This window comes from Acomys minous (assembly GCF_964271855.1).
Source record: "Acomys minous genome assembly, chromosome: 10".
NCBI lineage: Eukaryota > Metazoa > Chordata > Mammalia > Rodentia > Muridae > Acomys > Acomys minous.
This window is the reverse complement of record NC_140491.1, coordinates 81,160,354-81,181,506: the sequence shown is the minus strand read 5'-3', so window position 1 is coordinate 81,181,506 and position 21,153 is coordinate 81,160,354. Positions and strand designations below refer to the sequence as shown.

Genomic DNA, 21,153 nt, shown 5'->3' with positions numbered 1-21,153 from the left:
CTGTAAGGTGTATTGGATTGTAAGGGAAATGGAAATAGGTTCCTAAATGTTTTATCTCCTTTCCTTGTTACATATCCGAACAGCATCATGGGTAGGGTTACAGAGTTTTTCGCAGAGGCAAACTCTCCCAAGGTGCCTGAAATTGTGACCTTCCTGAGTGTCAACTTCCATTTCCCGAAGCCATAAATAATCTTCCTTAGACAGCAAGCCGATTGCAAGGCCTTTGCCATCATGGCTTTGCTCTTTTTGTTCTAACGGGAGTTATGAAGATGTTAAACTCAGTAGAAGACCGTAATATATGACATACATTTTATTAACCAAATAACTTGAAAGAAAGTGCTATAAATACTAAATAAAAATAAATGTAAAAAACGCCTGGCTATGAAGACAGGTCCTTCACGGGGCCGTGCAAACAGCAGGAAAAGCCTTTGAATATTGTGGCTTACAAATCTGATTTTAACAGCCAAACTTATAAAACAGTTTATGCTTTTCTGTTGTCAAGGGAGAAGAAGTTGCCAAATTGTTCATTTTAAGTAAATACAACATAAGCAATTAAGGCAAGCAAAGTTTAAACACATGGCTGTGATGACCAGGACAGCTCGCTTCTGATCTCACCACTGATTCCACGGAACAGTGTTTCTTTCATTTTCCCACAGCACCCAGTGACCCCACACATACTTTTAGAAACTTGTAATCACACAGTGCAAATAAAAGGACACTTTACTGGAAAATACACAGTGTGGTACAATAATCCATCATTTATGAAAAATAGAATTCAGCCTTTTTCTTTTTCCTCAGAGATTTAACTACTTTTTGAGGGTGAAACTTCCTGCAGTTTGAAGATTTATGTTAAGCCAATGAGCATTTTTTTTCCATTCCCATTTAAACATTTTATTTGAAAATGAAAAGAGCTGAAAGAGATATGGTTTGAATTCTAAAGCAGTTAATCTGATTTACAGAGGGAAACAGGAATTTCTCTTCTTCCTATGTATTGTCACCTTCATGTAAGTTAGCCTGACTGTACTAGCTTCCCAGGGTTTCTGGAACTAGCATACATTTCTTTTACGTTTTTCTCCTATTTTCCACTGATGGTGATATTTTCTTTCAAGCTCAACTAGAACAGTTTTCAAAGTCGAAGCATCTTTAAAAAAAAAAAAGTATGCAATTTAAGTCCCAGCACACACAGGCAGATAGCATTACCTTTAAACAGGATTCGTAGCCAGTTGAGAGATTTAATTGGTGCTAAGGCAGATAGGCACTAGGATCCCAGGCTTTGGGAGGTGTTTGGAGAGTGGGCTTTCTGAAATGATCTTCACTTAATAGCATTATGCATGACAGTAGGCATTAACACTACACAGGTCTTATACCCTGGCCAGCCATTCGGCAGTTCACTGGTACCTCTTGTACTTTTTTTTTTTCTTCTTCTTCTCACAGTAGTGATGGAGGGAAGGGCCACACAGTGTGGATGACGGTCATCTGCTACCATTCTATTAAGTGTATGGGAACCACAAAAGAAAACCCCAAATCTTCCAGAATCTAACAGTTTGGATAGTATAATCCAGGATCGTGTATCTGCCAGAACTTTGCTTGCTTGGGACTTATTTTGAAATATTTCCTTTTCCTGCCAAACTGCTGTTCTCGCAGTATTCCCATGTCACAATTACATGTTTTCATTGTTATTTTTTTTTGTATTTGGAAATTCTAGGAGAGTTAAGGCTTCAGAAATGTCACTGAAAGAGAGAAGAGCTGTTGCCCTTCAGAAATATAGTTTTTTGAAGAGCTCTCAGAGCTGCTTTCTCGTCTTTCACAAATGAAGTTTGTGTAAATCGACTTCAGGTGTGGCTAGGGAGTCCTGTTAGCAGTCAGGAGCCCCGGCTAGCACGGTTAGTTTCCATTCAGGAGGAGAACAGGGCAAAGCTGGCAGGAATGTCAAGTGTAAGCAGTTAGGCATCCTGTGGTGCCCACTGCAAGAGAGCCAGAAAGAAATGTTAAAGTAAGGCCCAGCCAAGCTCTTTATCCTTAGAGGTTCTGGGGGGTACTTCCCAAGACATCCCAAGGGCTGTATGACAAGCAGGATGTTGTCCTAACTCAGGTTTTCCAACACTTGTCTTTAGGACTATTCTGTATTGATGCTTTCCTAAACTTTTTAAGAGCACCTTACCCATAACTGATGGAGAAGAAAAAGAATATTCTCACGCCTTTAATCCCAGAACTCGGGAGGCAGAGGCAGGCGGATCGATGTGAGTTTGAGGCCAGCCTGGTCTACAAAGCGACTCCAGGACAGCCAAGGCTACACAGAGAAACCCTGTCTCAAAAAATCAAAAACCAAACCAAACCAAACCAAAACAAATAGACAAAAAAAAACTCCGAAAAAACAAAAATGAACAAAAAACATTCATTAAGCTTCTTTTCAGCCTTTTTCTTCCTTCCCACACTCACTCCAGGGCATATACACTTGATTTGGAATGGACACCATTTTTCCCTCTATGGCACATATTTTTAAAAAATATGTATTTTTTAATTTATTCATATTACATCTAAATTGTTATCCCATCCATTGTACCCTCCCATTCCTCCCTCCCTCCCATTTTCCTCTTACTCCCCTCCCCTATGACTGTTCCTGAGGGGGATTACCTCCCCCTGTATATGCTCATAGGGTATCAAGTCTCTTCTTGGTAACCTGCTATCCTTCCTCTGAGTGCCACCAGATCTCCCCCTCCAGGGGACATGGTCAAAGGTGAGGCACCAGAGTACATGTGAAAGTCATACCCCACTCTCCACTCAACTGTGGAGAATGTCCTGTCCATCAGCTAGATCTGGGTAGGGGTTCGAAGTTTACCGCCTGTATTGTCCTTGGTTGGTGCCATAGTTTGAGCAGGACCCCTGGGCCCAGATCTGCCCATCATAATGTTCTTCTTGTAGGTTTCTAAGACCCTCTGGATCCTTCTATTTCCCCATTCTCCCTTGTTTCTCTCACCTAGAGTCCCAATAAGAAGTCTTCCCCACTGTCCCACTTTCCTGGTAAGTGAAAACTTTCATGGGACATCCGGCATGTAGTTTTAGAGCATGCAGGGTCTATGTGTTACCCCCTACACTACAGTGGACAAAAGAGGAAAGTTTAGGCTTAATGTAATCTTGGTCATTTAATATCTCTTTCTTCCACATGTTCAATATAAATAGAAGCCATAATTTCAACCCCCAATATACAGTCTGAGAAACTAAGTTATTAAAATTTTAAGTGAGTCATTCAAAGTACAAATAATCATTAAATCTGGAAATAATTAGAAGAGTTAATGCAGGGAGTTTTAACAGCAGTACTTCGTTTTAACCACTTAATTCCCACCTAGACATTGTAAAAATACAAGACAGATGGTTTGATTCATAATGGAAGTGTTTGCATACATCATATATTTACTACCCTCTTATGGAGAAGTGAGATTCATAAAGTGAGTTTGTTTACTTTTAGAATAAATTTTCTAGCTAAATAGTCATGTCTGAACCCATTTTTAAAACCAGTGTTATTAAAGAGCTGGGGTCTACTATAATTCAACCATTTATAAATTCTATGGGTACTTTTCCCAGTAATATGTGTATCAACGTCTTCCACCTTTAATGAGTTCATTGTCTGCAAATTACTCAGTGTGGCAATATGCAACCTTCCTCTCATGGCAGATTTATCAAGCATCTTTTTATGATCTTTTAAAAAGATCTTTGTACCACTGGTTGGATTCATACTTCATTTCTAGAAAAACAAAAGGAAAGAAGAAAAACATATCATAAAAGCATCTATTTATTGGATATGTAGGGAAACACAATTTGGTTGTTCCCTAAAATAAGATCGGCAATAGGGTAAGATATGTGGTTAGCTCATTAAAACAGTCTTCTATCGACTAGATATTTTATCTTGACTCCTCAGGAATTGACACAGTGCCAGTAAACTGTTCTGAGAGCCACTCACAACTTTGATAAATTTGCTAATAAAGTCTGTGGGTACTGAGCTAAAGCAGTAGCTATTTTCAAATTTCAATTACGAGAGAGAGAGAGAGAGAGAGAGAGAGAGAGAGAGAGAGAGAGAGAGAGAGAGAGAGAGAGAGAGAGAGAGAGAGAGAGAGAGAGAGAGAGAGAGAGAGAGAGAGAGAGAGAGAGAGAGAGAGAGGACAGAGGGGAGAAAGACTCATTTTCTATGAGCAAAGGTGGTATATTAAAAGCAGCAATGGGTACTCTCTCCATGATGGAAAACAGTCACAGCCAAATTAAACAGACAGAGCCTGACAGAGAATGTGAACATCGGCTGTATAGAGAGCATACTCCGGCCGATGGAGCTGTAAGCATGATAGCAAACAGCATAGCAGACATCAATAAAATTGTCATCTAGACTCTGGTGAAAAAGTAAGCAGTGTTGCAAAATAAAATAAAATTTGTGCTGAAAGTTACTGCTTATTTTGAGGCCAATCTGACCCAAACCTTAGAATGCGTACCACTCTATTGGGAGCTATTTAACTCCTCTCTCGGTCTGCATATTCACAGTGAGAGCCACTAGAATATGCTGTGAGAACACACTAGCTTCCACACACTCCTGAAAATGTGCAGAGATGCATTTTGAAAACAACAGGCATGGGGCAGAGGGATAGGACTGTACAACTTTCCTTTACATCTCAGAATTCCTGGTCTTGTAAATGTGACAGCATATCATTAGGAAAGATGTTTCCATAAATTTTCAAGCACAAAATTTGAGCCAGAACACACACACGCACACACACACACACACACACACACACACACACACACACACAACACACACACACACACACACTACACACTACACACACATCCCACACCATTACCACCACCACCTTCATGTATACAAGCGTAGTGTTATAAATGACTTCAAAATAATCATTAGTTGGATGAAACACTATACCTTTAAGTGTTAATTTGAATTATACCAAAAAAACATATGGGTTCTGTGGGTTAGGGGCAAACATTGGGCTCTGAGTTTGGATTTCTAGTATCACATGGAATGCTAGGCCTGGTAGCATGTGTCTATAACTCCAGCGGTGGGTGCCAGGGGAGATAGGCGCATTCTTGAAGCTCACTCATCGGGCAGTCCAAGCCAACTGCCAAGCATGAGGTTAAGTGTGAGAGTTTGACTTACAAATACAAGGTAGAGAATGCCCTCTAACTCCACACATGCATGCACAGGCATAGTGACAAACACACAGGCACATCGAAAAGAGAATAAGAGAAAAATTTATAACACATGGTAGACAAGCAGAGATACAGAGATGATATGTATGTAGATGTAGATATATGTGTAGGTACGGATATGGATGTACATATAATGATAAATGTGGCTACTGATGTAGACATAGGTATAGAAGTAGATGCAGGTCTAGATATAGATGTAGATATATAGTTTTGAGTCACTTAAAACAGTCTTAGTTTCAAGTTATCCATTCTGGTTATTATGCTTGTTACTAATAGTAACCAACGCTTTTGGAGTACTTGTTGCATGCCAAGGAACTTTCTAAGCAAGGCGTGTCTTATTTAGTCATTATAACTTTCCAGTGTGGTAGGTTGTGCCCTGTTAATATTCCCATGCCTGTTCTTCATGGTAAGAACCTGAAGCCTAGAGAGTTCCATCCTGCAACAGGTGAGCACCAGGGCCAGAACACAGCAATGTTTGAGTATTAGCCCAACGTCCCGCCTTTTCATTTTCTGACATGTTATTCAATGTCTATGGACACGCAGAAAATGTCAATATCCCCTTTGGCTTTCTTCAGTAGTTTCGGTATAGCCTTTTCAATCCTCCACTTTACAGGGAACTGTCCCAGACACTACAGAATAGTGGTGTGTATTACGGCAGACATGAGAAGAAGTGTAGGAAGCCTTAGGTGAGATGAGTAAAGGAGCCGATGAAACAATGGTCTTGTGACTGCCAATCTTAATCACGGAAGGTGGCATCTGGTGGTATCATCCCTCTGACAATGGAAGCAACAAAGGCTTCACACTCACAGGAGAACCATGGACCATTCTCCGGGTGGCTGTACAGAGTGAGACAATACGACTGAGCGTCAAAGGCGGGGGATGAAGATAAAGACTTGACTCCCTTGAAACAAAAGTAGCTTAGTTAGCTTTCCCAATTTCTCAGCTCAACTCCAGAAGTCACATGTGACTTTCCCAAGACTGACGTGTTTACAACAGTGTGTCATATTTACCCACCTAACTGACACCTTTGTCTACAGAGACTCCATCCTTCTCTAACTCTTGACAGGACATCGCACTTTTCTCTATGTCCAACCACAGAAAAGTAACTTGCTTCATTTGTGGTTGCTTTGCAGGATGAGTATTCCCTTTAAGGGATAGTACTTAATGGAAAAGCACATGAGGTCTAAGGATACAGTTTCCTCCCAGTTGTAGATGATCTTCCTTAAAATAAAAAAAAAAAAATAGCAACCAGTTGTGCTCCTTTGTCCTTTCCTCTCTTTTGAATACTATAATAATTCAACTAGTCATTTAATATGGCATCATATTTAATTCAAGAATTTATGGGTGTGTGTGTGTGTGTGTGTTTTTTTTTTTTTTTTTTTTTTTTTTTTTGGTTTTTCGAGACAGGGTCTCTCTGTGTAGCCTTTGCTGCCCTGGACTCACTTTGTAGACCAGGCTGGTCTCGAACTCACAGCGATCCGCCCGCCTCTGCCTCCCGAGTGCTGGGATTAAAGGCGTGCGCCACCATGCCCGGCTCGTGTGTGTGTGTTTGTGTGTGTGTGTCTATGTCTTTAGTTGTCAAACGATGCTAACAATATCCATAACAAAGACTGCTGTGCAAGGGAACTACCCTGATACAGGCAAAGCACAGAGCAGAATACAAGTGTTTGCTAAGCATTCAGTCTATGCTAGCAATGGCTGTTACTCTGAAGGTTTGGGTATACACAGGTGTATAAGGTTTGTCCTACACAGCTAGCACTGTACCAGCACCTGGCCTGGCCTTGCGCTCTTGGCTAGTACTAAGCAGACCAGGTATAAAACTGCCCTTCCTCCTCCTGCCACCCAGCACGTAACATTTTCAACCTTTACTGAGCATTTGCTGTCTATCTGATATCACTAGAGCTCACTCTTGGCTGCTGCATATTTATGCACACATTTATTTATATATGAGCATGTATGCATATGTACATGTTTGTTTGTATATATTTAAAATTAACTGCTCTCTACCTCTCAATCTTGTATACAATTCCCAGAGTTACCTGTGATTAATATATGCCAGGTAGACTGCATTTCAAGACGTAGAGCATGTGTTAAAACGATTGGGCTTTGAAGCACGATCTGTTAAGGACTTTCTGAACTGTGACAGTGGATATTGACAGTGCTTGTCAGACTAAACCACTATTGATTGGCTCACATCATGTGTATAGCAAAACCAATTTCTTTCAAGTGCTTCTTTCTAACCAAAATACATTATTGCAGCCTTCCTCTCTGTTTATTATAACACCCAAGCTCATCGTATGTAGCACATCCAGCAAAAAGGGTTTCACAACGAGCGAGGCAGCAGACACAGCACAGGGAAGTGAAGGCACTTAGCAATCCAAATACTCTGTGTACTGCAAGTTGCTATTCCGCTTGGAAATTATTGATTCCTTGCGGTCTTTGTTTTCATTTTACAATCCTCGTGAATAGGGAACAATCATAGACTAACAGTGCTTTGCTGTTATTTACTGCCCTGTGGCTCTCAGTCAGGGCTTCTCCTACTGAAAGAAACTATTCCAAGCATTGTGTATATGTTAAACTTGTGGGAAAGAAAGTGTTTATGCTTGGGGTCAGTGCTCCCCTGCTGATAAACACACATAACCCTAAACACTCAAGTGCTCGCGTGCATGCTCACACACATACTTGAGGGGGAAGGGAAAAGAGAGAGAGAGAGAGAGAGAGAGAGAGAGAGAGAGAGAGAGAGAGAGAGAGAGAGAGAGAGAGAGAGAGAAGGGGGAAGGAGAGAGAGGGAGAGAGGAGGGGGGGAGGGAGGGAGAGAGAGAGGAATGTGTCTGTTCTCAAACTAGAATTTTTTTCCTCACTGAGTGAGTGAGTTAGGCCAACTTTGGGCATGTGCTACATACTGTATAGTTTTGCTGTGAATTTGAATTTACATTGTGCCTCTTCCCCCAGGAGGAAACATTTCTTGTGGAAACAGAACAGTTGTGTAGCAAAACACAGTTCTCACAGTATCCCTGTGAATGGGACTAATTTCACCTATTTTTTTCTTCTTACTAGAGAATATAGTCATTAAACAAAATCCCCAAATGACCTACCCACAAGCAGGGTCTGATAACACCATGTCTTGCAGGTAAGAAATGTCCAAGGAAAAGCAAGCCTGCCACTCCTAAATTCCAAGAGCGATTCTCAGAGTAGTCTAAAAAAAAAAATCCCTATGTGACTTACTCGGATGATGAACACAGCATGGATTTTCACTAACCCTGCAAACACTTTAATTAATCTGGGCTGCCGCCGCCAGCTTTCTTCTAGACAAATGTGTCCAGAGATTATAGAAAACACACACAGCCCTAGAAGGCCGACAAATTCTAGTCTAAAATCATCATCTTTGAAAGCTGCTTCTTGGAAAGCCACAAAGTTCCCGGCTCAGTTGCACATTCTGGGTGGGATTTGGGCTAAGATAAGGATTCTTTATGTCTTGCCTGTAGCTCCAGACCATGTTGTAGGACAGCAGCAGCTGCTCTGTCCTGCCTCCTTTACCCTTCCAGGTGGCCTTCTTACCCCCACATTCCCCAGCACTGAGACCAACGCCTGGCCTGGGCTTGCACTCTTGGCTGGCTCTGCAGGACTTCTCTGGCCTGTGCAAGGATTGTAAGCGTGGCAGCCTCCCATGTCCGCTTGCTGATACCAGGAGATGGGAAAATGTCAGGCCAGACACAGCCTCTCAGAAAGTAGTGTTTTGGGGACAGAACCCTCTATTATTTGAAGAATTATTTTGACATAAGCATCAAGCTATTTGCTCCAGAATGTGCGTGCAAAGCACTGCTGCCCACCCCCACAGGAAGTGTATTGAAAATGCGAAGGGTGCGCCGAGCATATCTGAGGACACAGTGTGTAGTCTACGGCTAAGTGATCAGGGATAGCAGCATGGTTTGTCCTTACAAATGCTGACAGACAGCTGCAGTTTGCAGCTGGCAGGGAGCTTATGCTCGCTAAACAAAGATCTAGCTGGAGCCCGGTGAATACTTGGCTGTAGTGCAGTAATCATAATTCATAACATACATTTCTAAAGGAGAATTCAAAACCAAAGAAAACGCCAAGAAAGACTCCTGTCATTTTGTCGCTTGCTGTCATCCCGGTGTAGGTTGCTTGTTGGCTGTTTTGAAACCCCTCAGAGTCCTGTACTGAGGCTTGGATCACCAGGTCTGTCATAAGCCAAGCTGCGCTCTGCTTTGTTACCCACTCTTTCAGATTCTGTAACCGAAGTGTTACATCAACTATTCCACTCATTTTCTAAAATGAGCCAAGTGTAAGAAAATTTCCAAACTCTCTCTCTCTCTTTCTCTCTCTCTCTCTTTCTCTCTCTCTCTCTGTTTCTCTCTCTCTCTTTCTGTTTCTCTCTCTCTCTCTTTCTCTCTCTCTCTTTCTGTTTCTCTCTCTCTTTCTCTCTCTCTCTCTTTCTGTTTCTCTCTCTCTCTCTGATTCTGTCTCTGTGTCTCTGTCACTATGCCTCTTCTGTCTCTGTGTCTCTCTCTGTTTCTCTCTGACTCTACCTCTGTGTCTCTGTCCCTATGTCTTTGTCTCTCTGTCCCTGTCTCTGTTCCTCCCTCTCTGTTTTTCTGTCGTATTTGAAAACATCAGCAAACCCCATTTTTTCTGGGCACAGTTCAGGTTGATGTCTTCGAAACATGAAATATTAAATCTGGAAAAACTTACGAAAAACCAAGTGTAAGTGTCCCCAGTTTTTGAGATGAGGAAAGACACTCAATTGTGAAGTCATTTGCCCAAGGCAACAAAGGAAGAAACGGAGCAAAGCTGGAATCTGAACATCTTAACCATCATTTCTGGTTTCTTTGTCAGCGCCTCCTTCTGCCTCTTTAATCCCAGATTGTCTTTATTAGAAAAATTGTTCTTAAATCCAGAAGAATGTTCAAGGGAGCCTTTTCGGCTGCTTGAGGCGCCCACTGCTGGCCCAATGCTTCCAGTGACTAGGATTTAAGTCCAAATGCAATAATTGCCATCAATTGTTTTATTCTATGTATTCACAATTGGAGAGTTTTGAATAGAATATGGAAATATATTTAAATTTATATGCATAATCATGCATAATAATATGAAAAATACATGCCCAAGGGGGGGAAATTACAGTAGCCTCCCTTTGACATGCAACAATGCTAAGTGTTTGGCTGTGATTCTTCTTTCCAACTTTTGGTAACCTGAAATCTGTAATAGATTATTCTTATTATTTGGGGTTTTCAGCCCTCTCTTTCCCTGGGGGACAGAGAGCTGTGTTGCCGAATGCCAGGACACCCCTCCAGATGCAGATGTCACTGTAAAGTGCAGTCTGTGCTGGATATCCTTTCCATGTGTTTCTGCCTAAGCTGGGAGGGAATACAGAGATAGAACTACGGATGGGAAAGTGTGCTGCGCCAAGTTCCAACCCCTCTGAAATTCCAGCTTTTGGACTTGAACAGGCTGCAATGTTGGTCCATTACAAGCTTGTTCACTCTTGACAAAATGAAACTTATGGTTGAGGAAAAGGAAAAAAAACCTGCCTTTAGATTTTAAGGCATCCACGAACGTCTTGCGACATTAAGTACCTCTTATATAAAAATAGCACAGTGATGGCTCAAGACCGGAGGAGTTGGAACTGTACGGATTGAATGACCTTTAAAATATATATAGGTTTAAAACTGAAAGAAAAAAAATGCACTCAGCAAGAAAGTATTTTGACTTATTTCTAAAATATGATTGGAAACATTAAGCAAACTCAAAATGAGGCTGCACCCCATTGGCATTTTGACTGAAAGGTCTACATTAAATATCACACCAGATGCGGTCAGCAGCATTGATTCCAAACACGGGCAATATGAATGGTGAGGAGGAAAGGGTGACGCTTGGGCAACTGTAGGAGCTACTGCTGATGCCATCCTTTAATCCTTCAAACTCTCAAAGTAGAATCCGGAGCACAGGAGATATATTCTGGCAGACTCTGGATCCCACTTTAGTTTGGTGTGGAAGGAAGACATATCCACCAGGAAATATCTCTCAAAATTAGCCAGCAGAGCACAAGTTTAGCTGTTTGCACTCTGTGGCACAGATGAGAAAATTCAAAGCCACCTGTGTGAACAGCAGTCCCAACAATACAAACAGGTGCTGGGGCTCACATGGCAGCTCCATAGAAAGCAGGGGGCGCAGGGCCAGGCACCATGGGTGGCCCTTGCAAAGGAATATTGAAGTTAATTGCTCTACTGTGAGGAAATGGTCAGCTGAGGATTGTTCTAGGTCACCTGGCAGTTTGGCAGAAATATTTCTTTTGCCAGTTTTGCCCGGCTACGTAAAAATAAACTGCCGCTGGAATACTATTGCAGTTGAGACAGAAGGCGGAGACGGGGCTTTCTCGTGCTGCAGTTTAAAGTTTAATGCTACTCTCCACACTCCCATCAAGCTTAGACCATAGTTCGTGGTTGTTGGAAAAGTGTTTAATAACTGACTAGTATCTGGGCCTCAAACTAACTCTAGAAATCTGCTGCAATCTTCTGGCAGCTTCGCATTCCCTGGCATGTTATGCTTTCACCTTTCCCTAGCTTGTTCTCTCTTCTCTGTTTCTGTAAAACTTTCCTGGTAAATTTTGCCTTCTCTCACTCTCGCCGCTCTCTCCCCTCTGTTCTCCGGAGAGTTCAGCATATCCTAGTCTGTCAAATATCTCTCTGATTTGTCACTTTGTCTGCCACTCAATTAGATGTCACTTTCAAATATGGCTGCTTCCTTCTACAAACTAACTTTACCTTCATTCTCTGGGATTAAAGGTGCGTGCTAAGGGTGTGTCTGAATTCCAGCTGGAATAGCTGTGTTGTTGGACTAAAACCCTTCTATAGGACTGGAGTTTTGTTTGTAGCACACCAGTCAAGTGGCTCACAACCTCCCGCAACTACAGGCCCCAGAGGACCCAATACCATCTTCTAGCTTCTGCACGCTCTCCCACATATGCATGCAAACATCCATATATAATGAATTAAAATGAATCTTTAAAATATAAAATAAATAATATTGAGATTAGCCTTTAAAATGATCCTTAATTATTGTTGAACTGCAGGTGAGCATGAGTTCTGAGATGCTATTCTGAGGAGCTGGATGGTAGGTAGACTGGGGGCCGTGATGGGAGAAGAAGACCCATTGGCTTTGCAGCTGCATTAAGTTAAAGCATGTTCTCCACCTTCAAGCTTGATCAGTTCTGACTAGCAGAGCAACAGGAGAGTCTTAAATGCTATTTCCGTGCCCTTAGATGGAATTGGTGGTTGCAGTAACAGTCAGAACTCACCTTGGCGCTAAACACATTGAGGCTCTTCTTGTTCCTGAGCACACCCTGACCCCGGAGTCTGTGCCTGCTGTTCATTCCAACTACATCATCCTTCATTAGATACCCACAGAGCCAGGGGCCACACTTGCTCCAGTCCTGCCCAAAGAAGCAGCATTCCTCAGAGGTTCTCTCTTTACTATGAGTCTCACTCACACTGGATACACACTACTCCGCCCCCCCTCTTCTTTTATTCCTTAAGTGTTAAACATAATTTAGTTAATATGAATTGAACTTACTAATGTCTCTTTTTCCAATGCTAAAATATTAGTTGCACCAGGAGAAAATGTTATCCATTTTGTATTGTTATTTTCTGATTTGCTAGGGGCCCAGATCAAGGCCTTGTGCAAGCTAAGAAGCTGCTTCACAATGCCATTTTAATTTTTAGGAATTATTGTTTTAGCGCTACAAAAGATTTGGGCAAATGAGTGGAGAGTACACACTGAGTAAATTAGAGGATATTCTGAATTCCATGTTTTTTTTTTAAATAAATCCTAATACCTTAAAAATATTTTAACATTTAGAGAGAAAATTATCTTCTATGAATATAAACTTCACAGTTCATATAGGATGAAATGATGATTAATAATTATCACTAGGGGACAATGTAAGTTTATATCCACAGTCTGTCTGAAAAACAAACAAACAAACAAACTGTGCTTCTCAAAACTTTCCCTTCAACCCTTAAACATACAGAAGTAATTGTGTGCCCATTCCTTATTTTCATATTCATAGCTATGAATACAAAATAATTTTATCTTTTATCTTATTTACAGAATAATAGAATTTAAATGTCAAAACTTCTATTAAATATCCCAAGGGTACCTACACCTACAGTGATATATTAAAATCATGCAAGTGAGTTTATTGACAGGAAATTGAATAGGAGATTGAAATAAAAATCATGAGGATAGTTGTTTGATGACTAATGATTGTATGAACAAAAATTATGATAAATATAAGTGAAATTCTCTGTATCATTAATGGGTTAAAGAGGAAGAGAGAAAGGAGGAAGGATGAGAGAGAGCCAGAAACTAATTCCTAGAGAGACCAGCTCAGTTTGTGCCAGAGGTTACAGAATCTCAAGACTAACAGTCTAATAATCACATTAAAAATTAAAAGACAACCAGTTGTAATTAAATATTATATATTCTCTAACTTGTTCTATTTCCCTGTATCACTAATTTCAAATCATAGAAATATTTCAATTTTTTTTCTTGTGGTAAAATTTTAGAGTCAGGTGTGCATTTTAACCTTACAGATTATTTCAGTTGATGTTGAGCTATATTGCAAATGCCCAACAGTCACATGATGATTCTGGCACCCTGTTCTACAATGCAGTCTAAAGCCAGCCTGTGATCTTTAATCTTCTTTCCAATTCTGCTGAATTTGGAATTACCAAGCAACCACCTCTTGGCCTGTGTGTGAGGGTGTTTTGAGGGCATTACTAGAGGAAAGAAGATTTATCTTGAATATGGATAATATTATCCCAAGGGCTGGAGACAAGGGTTGAATGAAAAGGGGGAAAAATGAGCAGCTGAACTGAGTGTCGGTATTTTTCTCTACTTTATGACCATGGATGCAATGTGACCAGCTGTCCCCTGCTCCTGCCTTCCTGTCTTTCTGCCATGATTGACTTTAAGCCTTTTTAAACCATGAGCTAAAATAAACCTTTCCTTCTTAAGTTGCTTTTATGAGACATCTTGTCACAGTAATGAGAAAAAATAACACACAGTATCTGGGTGTCATGTCATAAAAAGAACTGGCTCCAGGAACCATGGGGGAGTGCTGCTACACTGCAGGGAAGCCTGCCTCAGCTCAGGGGCAGACATAGAAGCCATGAGAGAGGCTACTGTCTTCAATTTTAGTTGTATGTCCAGTTATTGCAGTGGGCTGTACAAGCTGCACGTTACACTTCTGCAAATCATTAGGTCCTGAGTTCTGAATGCTTATTCCCAAACGCTGTTCTCCTATATCATGCTGCCCTTGAATACAGGCTGCTCACCCTCTGTAATAGTTTTAATTGTCAAGCAGACATGAAGTAGAATCATCTGGGGACAGAGTGTCAAAGAAGGGATATCTGGATCGGGTTGGCCTGTGGGCATGTCAATAGGGAATTTTCTTAGTTATGTTAATTGATGTAGAAAGACCCAGCCTTATAGTGGGTGATAGCACTCTTTAGATTTAGGTCAAGGACAGCATAGAAAAGGAGAAAAGGTTCAGTCTCTGTAAGTCCCCATGGGCTCCGGTTAGTTTACTCTGTAGGTCTTCTTGTGGTGTCCTTGACGCCTCCAGCTCTCTCAATATTTCCTCCCACTCTTCCTCAAAACTCCCTGTGCTTGGCCTATTCCTTGTCTATGAGTCTCTGCATCTGTTTTTATAAGCTTCTGGGTGAAACCTCTAAGAAGATAATTATGCTAGGCTATTGTCTGCAAGAAGAGCAGAGTATCATTAATAGTGACAGGGGTTGGCTCTCTCCCATTGGGTGGGTCTCAAGCTGGGCCAGTCATTGATTTGTTGTTCCCTCAATCTCTGCTCCATTTAAATCCCCACATGTCTTGTAGGCAGGACAAATTTTGGATTGAAGGTTTTATGGGTGGGTTGACGTCCCGCTTCCCTCTGAGGAGAGTCCTTCCTGGCTACCAGAGGCGGCACCTTCAGGCTCCTTAACCTCTGATGCTAGGAGTGTCATCTAGGTTCATGCCCATAGACTTCCAGGAGATGCCCCCCCCCCATGATATGCATTCTCTCTCCTAGTCCCCCCTCATCTGCTCTCCCCACCCTGTTATTCTCATCACCGCCTCTCCCACCCAGTTCCCTACCTCCATGTACTTCAGATAACTATTTTATATTCTCTTCTGAGTGAGATTCAAGTATCCTTCCTTGGGCCCTCCATGGCTTCTTTGGGTCTATGGATTATACTGTGGCTATCCTGTACTTTATGGCCAATATCCACTCATAAGTGAGTCTATATCATATGTGTCTTCCCATGCCTGGGTTACCTCACTCAGAGAGAGCATGGGTGGGACCTAGACCCCCCACACATGTGTAGGAAATGTGCAGCTTGGTCAACATGTGGATCTCTTGACAATGGGAGTAGGGGCAGTCTCTGACTCTGTTGCCTGCCTCTGGATCCCTTCCACCTAGCTTGGAAATCTTGTCAGGCCTCACTGGGAGAGGATGCACTTAGCCTGACTGTGACTTGAGGTGCCAGGGTGGGTCCATACCCCTTGGGGAACTCCTCTTCTCTAAGATTAAGGAAAGGGGGTAGGGGGATGGGGTATGTGTGTGTGGGACTGGGTGGAGGGGAGGGAGGAGGCTGGGATCAGGCTATAAGAGATTAAATTAAACAAGAAGGAAAAAATGAGAAAGGGAGCTGAGCTTAAGAAGTTTTACATTCATTCTTAACCTACTCTTGACAATGGATGTGGCCAGCTGCTTTGAGTTCCTGCTTTCTTGACTTGCATTCAGTGATGGACTGTGACCTGAAAATGTAAGTCAAACAAACCCCTTCTCCCTCAAGTTGTTTTTATACAGAGTATTTTATCACAGCAACAGAAATGCAACAAGGACAACCTCTACAACTGTATTTATATCCAACCCTAAAATACATCTGAGAGAGCAAATGGGCAAACTAAATATTTCTAAGGATCCCAGCATTTGCAATTTATAATATGAACTTTATGTACCCAGAACACTTTCTTATGTCAAGATGACAGTGCTTATTTCACTTTCTTTACTGTTGAATAATAGTTCACTTATGAGAACCCACAGCAAAGGAAAAACATTAATGTTCATGAAAGTGTGTTGAGGCTGTTGGTAGAGAATAGGAAGAAAAAGCATGGGTCCTGTCTGGTTTTCTGTGTATTCTGGAAATCAGAACTTTGTTTTGGGCTGGGGAGAAGTTGAGGAGATACACACTCAGACATAGTGTATATGTTTCCTTGGATTAATTTGGAGTTTGACTTAACTTTTTAATGTTTTTCTTATACTTAATTGACTTGCCTACAGAATAAGTTGAATAGACTAGTTAGTTTGCTTGTATGCCATTTCCCCAGGATGAAATCAATTCATTTTCACCCAGCACTCATCTAAACTCCCAAGTACGTACATTTCTTGATCACACACACACACACACACACACACACACACACACACACACGTACACACACATACACACACACACACACACAGAGGGGGGGAGAATCCTTACAAAGGAACCCATATCATAGCAGGTAAGCTATATTGTATTATAATTCTCAAAACTTACTTTTAAGCAACACAAGCAATTATAAAACCTAATATAAGTATGGCAGAGCCCAGGAATGCTCTCTGGCAGTTGAATAAAAATGGTAGCACATATTTCTTAGAGGTTTGTGACCCTATGGGACTAGTTCTCAAAATCAAAGCCAAGCTTCTATTTACAAAGGGTTTTCAGTTTTAGCCATGTTTTCCAAAATGATTTGATTTTTATCATCATCATCATCATCATCATCATCATCATCATCATCATAGATAATTTAAAATATTTTTAAACATAAATTAAACATAAATTTAAACATAAAACATAAATTAAAATATTTACGTTTACATTTACTTCTTTTTAAATTTTATTTATTTTTAATGTAAACTTGGTGTTTGGCATACATATATGCTTGTGTGAGAGAGTTGGATCCACTGGAACTTGAAATACAGACCAGACAGTTGTGAGCTGCTATGTGAGGTGCTGGGAATTGAACCACGGTCTCCTGGAAGAACAGCCAATACTGTGAACCACCGAGCCATCTCTCCAGCCCCATTATGTTTACGTATCTAAAGGAGAATAATTAACATGAAGTACCACCCTAATTTTAAAAGAACATCTCTTCAATAGAATAAGTAAGCCAGAAATTTTGGTAGGAAGAAAACGTGTTCTTATTCCCTTTGAAATGTCCCATGTATATACAATTAAAATGTAAGCTATGTAGTTGACATGGTGAAGAAATGAATAAGCAGGCAAGGCACCAAGAGGCAGACTGACTACTTCTTTCCTTCTCAGTTTCCAGCTTTGGGCAGAAAGGTCTAATCAACATGTCCTTGAATCCAAACAAACATACACAAACCGTCCCTAAAAAGCAGGTATTTACGATGACAAACTAGGACTTTTAATGACAAAGGCAGATGAACTGAGCTCATATCTATGCAATAGAAGAAAGAAACAATGGCTGTACAGTGGAAATAATTTTCCTGTGATATGACAGCATAATGACTTAAGTGCCGAATATCGTCATTTATGCTTCTGAACCCCGTGTACATGAGCAATAAAGACTCAGTGCAACTATTGTATAATTCATATTTGTGTATAAAAACCTTGTTCTTCTTTTAAAAATAGTTGCATCTATAGGATCTGTGAGCCTGTAACATCTGTAAGTCTAATTTAATTATAATGTCTGAGTTGTCTATAATGCATAAGGACCCTCAGGGAGCTTTCTAACCTGGGGGTGTTAAGGGAGGACAAAGGTTGAGATACCTAGACTTATTTCACCAACTTCCAGCTGGTGAGAATCACTATTTTGTGACACTGACACTATTTTTCTGATAGTACTGTGCCGGCAATCGCCTAGCAGTCATGCAAACAGGCAATCACATTACTTCTGTGATCTAACGCATTTGAATTCCCTGAAAAAGAACAAACACTTGACATTCTGACAAGTATTTAAAATATTCGCCACATATAAAGTTAGAAGTTTAACATTTTCTCCCACTCATTTTAGACACTGCCTAGAGTCATCACACCAACTAGAGGAACAAAGAAACCACTCCAGGGAACTGAACAATCTGCTGCCTTCATTTCACGTTTTCAGGCCTGTACTTGGGTTAGAAAGCATCCCTGGCTTGTGTTAGATGATGAAGGAAAACAATGCTGCTTAATGCAGCAAGAGTAGATATTTTCAGGCCACTGAGCTGTGTGCTACTTGGCCCTTTTAGTATCTTTTTTTTTTTCCTTTTTCCTCTTAATACTTGTCAAGAAGCATCCGTGCCCAGTTCTTAGAGTGAAAGGAAAGCCATACCCATTTCATTCATCCTTGTATGCAGTGAACTCGTGATGGCGAGCACGTTTTGCCCTCACTGGTTCTGGAAGTGCAACAATTTTAACAGTCGCCTCATCTACCTACTAAACTGGTTTCCTTGCTCAAAATATGGTCTTGTAGGACGGCATCAACCATCTGGCATCGGAGAACGTGAGTCTCCCAAAGAAACTTCTCGGATATGGAAGAGAGTTAGGACAGATAAGCCCCTCTAGGGTATCTGCAGGATGAAAATTAAATCCTTTTGCAAATGTGAGCATGAAAGAGAAGATGGAACAGGCCAAAAGCCCTTAGCTCCCTGTTATGCATCTGACAATGCCTTAAGTATGAGGCTCTGCCCAGGATTTAAGGGTTTGAAGAGTTAAACTGGAAAACTAAGTCTGTCATGTAGAATGCTCAAAACACAGCACATGCATGTGTGCCCAAATATATATGCTGGATTTATACAACCAGCTCTTTTTTTCATAAGCAAGAATTGAAACATGCACACACACACACACACACACAAACACAGACACGTGAACACACACACACACACATACACACACACATACACACAAACACAGACACATGAACACACACACACACACACACATACACACACACACACACACCCCAAGCTGTCTTTTCCATGAATTTTGGGAAATTGCATAGTTTTCGGTGAAAAAACTTGGCTGGGTTTTCACATTAAAAAAAAAAAAATAAAGATGGAAAGAATAAGATTGTGCCCATAAAAGCCAATTGTTTCCAAACCACATTGTATTGTTTGGCCCAAATGGTTTTGCCTCCTATATGGAAGAAGGGAACTGTAACAGACGGAGAGCACAATAGCCAATCAAAATAAAAGTTCGGTTCTGAGAAACCTTCCTAGTGTGTGAAGATTTGCTGAACCCCAGCTTCACCTCCACCCACACTCCCCCACGAGGAGAAGTCACACTACATAGAAATTGACTAAATATTTGGGATGAAAGGAATTAAATTAAGATCTTGGTTTCCATATTAAATCATCACTCTTTAAGGACCCAGTTTATTGACTCCAAACTCCGTGGAACCTGGTAGGTTCTTAAGACAGACCTGAAGTTCTTAGCCATAGAAAGAAGGTGGGGTTTCTGCTTTCTTCATGGAAGAACAGTATAGAAATGGTGGGATTTGAGCTTACAAAAGTGTCCGTCCTACCTGCAGATTGGGGATTAAAGCAAATTATGAATATCATCACTGAAGCTAATACAACAAAGGGTGATCTTCTGTGTCTTTTTTAAATGATTGTCACATCATAAGGAGAGAAAATGTTTTACAAAATTTATAGTTTTGTCCCCTGATTAGTATTCAAAACAGAATTCTATTTTTAAACATTTTATGGACCAGAAAGGTGGCTTAGTGGGTAAATGTGCTTGCTATGCAGCCTAAGGACCTGGGTTTGATTCCAGAATTCACTTACTAGTAGGAGGGAACCAATTCCCCACAAGTTGTTCTCTGACCTTCACATATGCATCATGGCACAAGTGCAGTCACACACACACACACACACACACACACACACACACACACAAATAGAGAGATGAGAGATGAGAGATAAGAGAGAGAGAGAGAGAGAGAGAGAGAGAGAGAGAGAGAGAGAGAGAGAGATAGAGAGAGAGAGAGAATAGGATTTTGTGATAGCTATATGTAACAAATCAGCATTTTGACTTTTAAGACAGGAAAATGCAATGTATTTCCTTTCTATTAGACTAAGTACAAATGGAAGCCTTGCAAACACTGCAGCAGCCACACTGTGAAACCACACACATATGCTGCTGACATGGAATATACTGTCACTGGCTCATATGGGTACCACTTAAAAAATCAAGAGCACAAGAATTACCTATCATTCAAGGGCTGCAGCATGCTTTAAATTTTGTTTATTTTTATTTCATGTGTATCAGTGTTTGTCTATGCATCAGATACACACTGGAGCCCACAGAGGCCAGAAAGGGGCACTATATCCTGGGGAACTGAGTCACAGACGGTTGTAAGTTGCCATGTTGGTGCTGAGAATTGAACCTAGGTCCTTGGCAAGACCATCAAATGCTTTTAATGGGCCATCTCTCCAGGCCCCAGACTTCAGAGTTCTTAATTCCTCAAATTTTTATTTGATAAGATTCTACCGCCGTAGTATATGTGATAGAGTTTAGTCCACCTCAGGAGACCTGCAGAAAGTAATGTAGACAATACCAACACTCGCCTTCTTGCTCCCGTTCTTTTTGTTCCTTTCATCTTGGACATCTTGTTTAGTTTTCATTAAAATGTATTTTAAAACACACTTTGGAAAACACAGAAAATAAAATAAAATAAAGCACAACTGGGGAGATTAGGAAAGGAGAAAATAAGGATGAGGAGAGGAAAATAGCAATGAGTAGCAGGCAGACACATCAGGATAAAACCATTTCATACACCCGAAGGAACAATATCAAGAGAACATTTTTAAAGTTTGAAAAAACTGTTATAACAAATATTTTATTATGAAAAAAGAGTTACCATAATATA

At 40.9% G+C, this 21,153-nt stretch overlaps 1 protein-coding gene across 1 annotated transcript in view; it reads right to left on the bottom strand.

The window, feature by feature from the left end:
- Positions 1-21,153, bottom strand: part of ARHGAP15 (Rho GTPase activating protein 15) — a 618,627-nt gene that overhangs the window by 251,092 nt on the left and 346,382 nt on the right. The gene's annotated exons all lie outside the window — the stretch shown is intronic.